The 7,936-nt window shown below is 44.6% G+C and overlaps 1 non-coding gene across 1 annotated transcript; it reads left to right on the forward strand.

The window, feature by feature from the left end:
- Nucleotides 1-7,590: 7,590 nt before the first annotated feature.
- Nucleotides 7,591-7,696, forward strand: LOC145573489 (small nucleolar RNA R71). The gene has a single exon (XR_014097498.1). It is a non-coding gene; the product is annotated as a small nucleolar RNA R71 (small nucleolar RNA).
- The last annotated feature ends 240 nt before the right edge of the window (nucleotides 7,697-7,936 follow it).

Genomic DNA, 7,936 nt, shown 5'->3' on the forward strand with positions numbered 1-7,936 from the left:
TTGTCCTTAGGAACCTTCCACACATTCCTTGCGTTCCTCTCCAAGGAAGTGCGGCTCGGGAATGGAAGTATGCAATGGTGCTCCCTCTTAACGCACCAATCATGGAAATTGTTCACATCGTCGGTCGGTTGGATGAAGACCGACTTCCGCATGTAGGAGATGTCCACGAATATGTCTCTGTCTCTTCCCACCCTTGTGCAAAAAGGGAAAAGAACCTCACCCCCTAACTTCGAGGCGATCCTTGAAATCATCCCTCCTAAGGCAATCTCTCCCGTCTTGTTCCCACTCTTGATTGCCTCACAACATAGCACAAACCAATACCCCATGTTGAGCCGCCCACTCAACTCCTCCTTTGTGGCGACCCAAAGAGTGAAAAGCTCTTCGTGAGAGAGCTTACTCAAATCTTGCTTGCTAAACACCGCAAACCCCAAGATGCGGTGAAGGATGCGGAGTACTGGATGGATAATTTGGCTTGCCACCGAGTACCGAGTACTAAACTCATCCGAATCGGTAATTGTCCGCCACCAACGGAAAGCATCGTACTCGGGGAAGAGCTCGGTGGATGGGGCAAGAAGGTCGGCGTCGGGGTTAAAGTCTAGGAGTTCATTTAGACGCCGAAGAGAGACGACATGGCGGGCATTGAAAAGTTGGAAGGAGATTTGGAACTCGTTGTTTCCAACGGGTTCCTTCTCAAAGGAAGCGAGGAACTCGTAGGTGGGTTCCTTGAAGGTTGGGTATTGGTGGTTGATGAACTCACTCATCCCAAGGTTGTCAAGAAGGGACCGAAGGTCCTCATCTATCCCCAAGTCACGCATTGAGCGTTGTAGTAGTGTCGGGTGGGGTTAAACTTGCGTTTGAGGAGTGTTTGATGGAAGGGTGCATGGTGTCGGTTCACAAATTTTAAAGTGGGAAGAGAGGTTTGTGTTTGGTTTTGATTTTGAGAGGAGGGTTGGGGTTCATCAACTGACATTCTAGGCTCCTTTCTACTCCTTCTCCTACCACTCATCTTCACCAACTTTACTTAACAACCCAAAAATACCGAGAACACCAAGGAGAGATCCACAATCAAGAATACCAAATCTTTCCCACAACAACAACAACAATTGAAGCCTTTGATTTTGTTATCTGAAAAGGGGTTAGGAGCAACAACTTTCCAGGATACAAATAACACAAGAGGAAAACAACTATCACCAACAATATTCAACGCCAAAATTTGCAATACTCAATCACTAAAGAGGCAATCACTAAGAAAATTTCAATATCAAGCATCAAAAACTCTCAACAACATACATTTTCAATTCCACATGCATTAACAATTTTCAATGCTTAATATCAAGCTAGTGATCACTCACGCAATTCTCAATATCCAAGTCAAGTAATTGCTAGGCAAATTGCATAAAAACAACAATCTCATCAACAATACTCACAAATCACCAAGAAATTCATGACAAATTCCACAATTATAAGCAAAACTACCCCAAAATCACACAAAATCCATACAAGTTCAATTTTTGCTTAACAATCCTAAAACATGATCTTATCTAACGAATCAAAACCACAAAGTACTCAAGGATTAGGATTATACCACAATTGAAGAGCTTGAAGACCTTCAAGAGCCCTCACGCACCACCACCTTGACCACCAAAGAGCAACCACGAATTTGGTGAAGAATGGGTGATTTTGTGAGGGGAAAGTGATGAATTTGTGAGGAAATTGAGGGAATGTAAGGGATTTGTTGAGATTTCGAGGAAATAAGTGAGATTAGAGGAGATTTGGGAAGTTAGGGTTTGAGTTCTTGAGGAGAGAGAGTGAGAATCGTGAAGTTTGATGAGGAAATGAGGATAGAATCGGGGTAAAATGAGTATTAAGCCCCGATAAACCCAGATCTGCGCGCCCGCGCAAGTATACTGCGCGCCCGCGCAGATGGCGCACACATGTCGCGCAAAACCTTCTGCCAAAATCTGCATTTTTGTCTTCGATCTGCGCGGGTTCTCCCAGGGCTGCGCGCCCGCACAGCCTTCTTCTGCGCGCCCGCGCAGATGTCGCGCACATATCGCGCGAATGATTTTGCCAGATCTGTTTTCTGAGCTTCCCTGTGCGCGGGTTCTCCCAGGCCTGCGCGCCCGCGCACAGGGTCTTCATCAAATCCTCTCAAGCATTGCTCCTCACTCACTTCCAAGTCTCCAAATCTCAACTTAGCTCCAAATATAACACCAAGCGGCCTGCAAAAATAGTCCTTAATCACACATCCAAACTCCATACAATCATGCTAGATGCACCGTTTATCAAAGAATCAAATATAATCAAAACTCACAAATCCCAATAATCCAAAGTTGTAAATTGAAAAATGAAAGTAACATGAAGAGAAGAAAGTAGAAGAGGGTTAGAAACTCGGGTTGCCTCCCGGAAGCGCTTTTGGTTAGCGTCGTTAGCTCGACGTTCTTCGAGATGATTAAGGAGGGTTGAATTGAAGATGCACATCAATTAGAGTAACTAAAATTGGTTCATCACTTGGGGATCCTTCAAAATAAGGCTTGAGGCGGTGGCCGTTGACTTTGAAGGGGGAGTGGCCATCTTGGAAAATTTCATATGCACCATACGGAAACACCTCCGTAACAATGTATGGCCCACTCCATCTTGATCGGAGCTTGCCCGGGAAGAGTTTCAACCTCGAATTGAAGAGCAGCACCTTTTGCCCTTTGACAAAATCTTTCTTGATGATTTGAGCGTCGTGCCACGCTTTTGATCTTGCCTTATACATACTTGCATTCTCATAGGCACTCAACCTCAATTCCTCTAGCTCATGCAACTCTAAAAGCCTTTGCTCCCCAGCACTATGGAGATCCAAGTTGATTTGCTTGATCGCCCAATGAGCACGATGCTCCATCTCCACGGGCAAATGACAATTCTTCCCATATACAAGCTTGTAAGGGGTGGTCCCAATTGGTGTCTTGAAAGCGGTCCTATAAGCCCATAGAGAATCAATGAGCTTAGAGGACCAATCCTTCCTCGTTCTCGCAACTGTCTTCTCCGAGATCACTTTGAGCTCTCTATTTGTGACCTCCGCTTGACCACTTGTTTGGGGGTGATAAGCAAGCCCCCGCTTGTGAGATACCCCATATTTCTCAAGTAGTCGCACGAAGGTGTGGTGTTTGAAATGTGACCCCCTATCACTAATAATCGCCCTCGGAACACCAAATCTTGGGAAGATCACTTTCTTGAAGAGGTTAACCACCACTTTTGAGTCATTTGTTGGAGAAGCTACGGCTTTCGCCCATTTGGACACGTAGTCAACGACAACCAAAATATATTTGTTCCCATTTGAGGAGATAAAAGGGCCCATGAAATCTATCGCCCACACATCGAAATCTTCAAGCTCAAGGATGGGGTTTTGTGGCATTTCATCCCTACTCGAAATATTCCCCACCCTTTGACATCTATCGCAGGTCTTGACAAATATCCAAGAGTCCTTGAATAAGGAAGGCCAAAAGAGCATTGATTGGAGAACTTTTGAGGCGGTTTTCTGAGCACTCATATGCCCACCACAAGGAGAAGAGTGGCACATATGGAGAACACTTTGAAACTCATCGTCGGGGACGCATCTCCTCAACAACCCATCAACCCCTCTCTTCAACAAAATCGGTTCATCCCAAATATATCTCTTTGCCTCGTGCTTGAGCTTTTGACGTTGTTGTGAAGTGAAATCCGGAGGTATGGCACCACAAGCCAAGTAATTCACAATATCCGCATACCATGGAGCCGACTTCACCTCAAGAACATATAGCACATCATCCCTTAGAGCATCCTCTATTGGAAAACCATCATCCTTGAACCTTGCACCGCCCAACCTTGAAAGGTGATCCGCCACCACATTCTCGGCTCCCTTTTTGTCTCTCATTTCATAATCAAAGTCTTGGAGAACTAAAACCCATCTCAACAACCTTAGTTTAGCTTCCTTCTTCCCTATCAAATATTTGAGAGCCGAATGGTCGGTGTACACAATTGTCCTAGAACCAATGAGGTAGGTTCTAAACTTCTCAAATGAGTGAATAACCGCTAAGAATTCCTTCTAGGTGGTTGTGTAATTTCGTTGAGCATCATTGAGAGTTTTGGACAAATAATGTATGACATGAAGCTTCCCATCCTTCCGTTGCCCAAGAACCGAACCAATAGCCTCGTCGCTTGCATCGCACATGAGCTCAAATGGAAGAGACCAATCCGGACCTTGGACAATAGGGGCGGTGCAAAGGGCCTCTTTCAACCTACAAAAAGATTCTTGACAAGCATCATCAAATATAAACTCTTTATCTTGTTGCAATAGGGATGTGAGAGGCTTTGCAATCAAAGAAAATTCTTTTATAAAACGCCGATAGAACCCGGCATGGCCAAGAAAAGACCTCACTTCCCTCACGTTGGTGGGGGGAGGAAGTTTCTCAATGACCTCTACCTTGGCTCTATCAACCTCAATGCCGGCATGGGAAATTTTGTGCCCAAGAACAATCCCACTTTCTACCATAAAATGGCACTTTTCCCAATTTAACACGAGGTTAGCCCTCTCACATCTTTCTAAGCAACGAGATAAATTAGATAGACAATCTTCATAGGTGGCTCCTCCAACGGAGAAGTCATCCATAAAGACCTCTATCTCATCCTCAATCATATCACTGAAAATAGACATCATACAACGTTGGAATGTTGCGGGAGCATTACAAAGCCCAAAAGGCATCCTACGATACGCATAAGTACCGTAGGGACAAGTGAAAGTCGTCTTCTCTTGATCCTTGGGGTCAATCGGGATTTGGAAAAATCCCGAATAACCATCAAGAAAATAATAGAAGGAATGCTTTGTAAGCCTCTCCAACATTTGATCAATGAACGGTAATGGAAAATGATCTTTGCATGTACTTGTGTTGAGTTGGCGATAGTCAATGCACATGCGCCAACCGGTTACAAGCCTAGTGGGGACTAGTTGATCATGATCATTTTTCACCACCGTCATTCCCCCTTTCTTAGGCACAACTTGCACGGGAGATACCCAATCACTATGAGCAATTGGGTATAATTCCCGCATCAAGAAGCTTAGCCACTTCCTTCCGCACAACCTCTTGCATGGAAGGATTAAGCTTCCTTTGCCTTTGCCTAACGGGTTTGGCATCTCCCTCTAGATCAATTTTGTGCATGCATAAAGGACTTATACCTTTGATGTCATCAATGGTATAGCCTAAAGCTTTCTTGTGTTTTTTCAAAACATTGATCAAGAGGGAGGTTTGCTCCTCCGTTAGGTTGGAATTAACAATTACGGGGAAAGACTCATTAGAACCAAGAAATTCATACCTCAAGCCCAAAGGTAGAGGTTTCAAGTCTATCTTTGGTGCTCCCTTACCATTGGTGTTCTCCTCTCTTTCCTCAACTTGAAAGAGGTCATGGGTGTGAAAAGCCTCCTCCTCCATGCTCTCATCCATGCACTTGCTCTTGCTTTCCTCTAGCAAATCCTCATAGAATTGAATGTCGTCCTTGTGAGCACCTAGCTTAGAATCATTCAACAATACACTTTCTATGGGATCGTTAGAAGCATGCAAATGGGAACGAGAAAATTCACTAAGCATGGTATCTAGAACATCTACTCTAAAGCATTCACCACTGGAGGAAGGTTGTTGCATGACATTATTCAAATCAAACTCAATTCAATCATTGTCAATTTTCAAAGATATTTTACCTTCCTTTACATCAATGATGGCCCTAGGGGTGGCTAAAAACAGCCTACCCAAGATAATAGGAATCCTCTCATCCTCATCCATCTCTAGCACATAAAAATCCACGGGGAATGTGAACTTTCCTACCCTAAGGGGGATGTCCTTAACCTCACCCATGGGAAATTTAATGGACCGATCCGCTAGTTGGAGAGTAATGTTAGTGGGGGAAAGGGTTCCTACACTAAGCTTTTGGTAGACGGAGTAGGGCATGAGGCTCACACTTGCTCCTAAATCACACAAAGCTTTGTCAAACTCAATGCCATTAATAGAACAAGGGATGGAAAAACTACCCGGATCCTTCAACTTGGCGGGAAGTTTGTTCGAAAGGATTGCACTACAATTGGCGGTCAAGCTCACCATTTCACACTCCCTTCTCCCACTCAATAGATCTTTCAAAAACTTAGAGTAATGGGGCATTTGTTTCATAGCATCTACAAAAGGAAGGGAAACATGCAAATTCTTGATCACATCCAAAAACTTCCCAAATTGAGCATCAAGCTTAGCTCTCACAAATCTTTGGGGAAAAGGTAACCTCTCCTCTCTAGGTTGGAGATTTAGGGGCAAGGGAGTGGTCTCTTTTTCCTTTTGCACCTCAACATCCTTCTCCCTCTCAACATTAGAAGGCTCCTTGGCTCTCTCATTCCCCCTCTCTAACTCTACTTCATTTCGAGGTTCCTCCTCAACTAAGGGGTCACTCCCTACTACCTTTCCACTCCTTGTTGTCACGGCATACAAAGGTTTTGGGTTGACTCCTTGACTAGGGATAGAGGAAGAAGAAGAAGAAGAAGAGGAATTGGAGGCAAGTTGGGCAATATGGGTTTCAAGCATTTTCATATGAGCATTGGCTCGCTTTTTATCCTCCTCATTTCTCTTCTTTTCCTCCTCATGCATTTTCATGATGGCATCTAGCTTAGCCATCACGGGATCATTAGGAGGGGCCTCAATTTGAAGAGGTTGTTGAGGTGGAGGAAGTTGGGCTTGATGGAAACCCGGAGGCCTATTGGTTTGGGCATAGTTAGAAACATTTTGGCCCCTATTGCCTCCGGTGCCTTGGTTGGGAACATTGCTTTGTCGATTGTTTCCCATGTTACCTTGATCACCAAAATTTTGATTTTGATGGTCATGGTATCGGGAGTTGGGTTGTTGGTTTTGATAGCCATACCCCCTTTGGTTAGAGTAGCCTCTTCCATTGAAGTTGGAAGGGCCTCCCCCACCATGGTATTGGTTACCATAACCACCACCACTTTGGTTCCAACCACGGTTTCCACCTTGATTCCAATTCCCCATTTGATTGGAGTTTGGCCTCAAGTTCCCTACATTTTCCATTCTAGGAGCAAAATTCATAGCATTGACATCTTCTACATTATCATCATGTTCATAGAGAGGGGGTTGAACTTCACAAGCATACACACAATGTGAGGTATCATGATCATAGGTTTCACAATTTGAGCAAAACATGCATCCTTGAGGCATTTTATTATAAGAAGAGGGGGAAGAAGTGGCCATACCATTGCCTCCCTTGGTTGAAGGGGAGGTATTACCATGAGGGTTGGACCTTGCTTTCATCATTTCATCCATTTGCTTGGCCATCTTGGAGATTTGGGAAGAAAGGTTGTTGATTGCGTTGGCTTGCTCCAATGCATAGACACCTTTGCTAGAAGTGGCCTCCCTTTCTCCTTCGTACCAATCATCATAATGCTTTTCGGCCTCCTCTATGATGCATTCCACTTCATCCTCTCCTTTGTTCATGATTGGACCGCCGGCGGCGGCATCAAGGCTTGTTCTCCCTTGAGGTGAGACACCTCCATAGAAAGTGTGGATGAGTTGATACTTGGGTATCCCATGATGTGGGCATTGACGTTGAAGCTCTTTGTACCGGTCCCATGCCACACTTAGAGTCTCACCACTCTTTTGGCGAAAGCCTTGAATTAAAGATCGAGCCTCGGCGGTCTTCCTATGGTTATAAAATCTCCTCAAGAAAGCCGTAGTCACTTGGTCCCAAGTTGTGAGAGAATTAGGGGGGCACCTCCTTCTCTAGCCATTCTAGACCTCTCCCAATTAAAGAAAATGGAAACATCTTGAGGCGGATATACTCTTGAGTCACTCCGTTGGCTTTGATCGTGTCACAATACTTCTCAAATTCTTTCAAATGCTCATGAGGGCTCTCAAATTTTCCACCCGAG

The sequence above is a fragment of the Chenopodium album genome, chromosome 12 (genome assembly GCF_948465745.1).
Source record: "Chenopodium album chromosome 12, dcCheAlbu1.1, whole genome shotgun sequence".
NCBI lineage: Eukaryota > Viridiplantae > Streptophyta > Magnoliopsida > Caryophyllales > Amaranthaceae > Chenopodium > Chenopodium album.